The sequence below is a fragment of the Bombina bombina genome, chromosome 5 (genome assembly GCF_027579735.1).
Source record: "Bombina bombina isolate aBomBom1 chromosome 5, aBomBom1.pri, whole genome shotgun sequence".
NCBI classification, from domain to species: Eukaryota; Metazoa; Chordata; class Amphibia; order Anura; family Bombinatoridae; genus Bombina; species Bombina bombina.
This window is the reverse complement of record NC_069503.1, coordinates 217,635,748-217,636,533: the sequence shown is the minus strand read 5'-3', so window position 1 is coordinate 217,636,533 and position 786 is coordinate 217,635,748.

The following is a 786-nucleotide window of genomic DNA, read 5'->3' as shown; positions in this document are numbered from 1 at the left end:
CTGTATTATTTTCAGTTTTTAATAAAATAATACTTTTACTTTACATATCATGCAAAAAACTCTGTTTAAATGTTCCTTTTTTCATATGAATGCATTTTTTTAAACACAATATCCCTTTAATATCTGCACTGAAACTTTACCAGAGGTGCCAAGAGTCTGTTTTGACTTTCTTTTTGTAACGCTACAGGATGCAGTGTCACATACGTCACTTTCCTAAAAAGTCATTGGGTGTCAGATGAAGTAATGTCCTTTCCACGACACTGCAAAGTGGAAAATGCATACAAATTCTCCATCCATGAATTAACGCCTCGTTTTTTCTTGTTTTTTTTGTAGCTGGAGAAAGAGAAATAGTTCCTGATATGTCTTAAAATATTCTTAATACAAAGAATTTGTAAAATTTGAAAAAGTTGAAAATATAATTTCAATTGGTAATTTTAAAGATGTATTTTTTGAACATGTGAAAATACATTTTTGATAAATTTCAATATCTCACATCACAAAACTAAACTATTAAATTGCAGCCTCTCTAGGGCAGACTAAATATTAATTTGTGGAAATTGTACTTGTACTTGGGGAGAGCTGCACAACTTTATATGTAGTGTAGAACATGAATATTTATCAGCTAATATTATTTTGTGAATGGAAGATGTACGCATACAAATAACAAATTAAAGGGGCACTTAAATCAAAATTAAACTTTCATGATTCAGATAGAGTATGTAATTTTAAACAGCTTTCCAATTTACTTCTGATGTGCAGTCTTTTTATATTTACACTTTTTGAGTC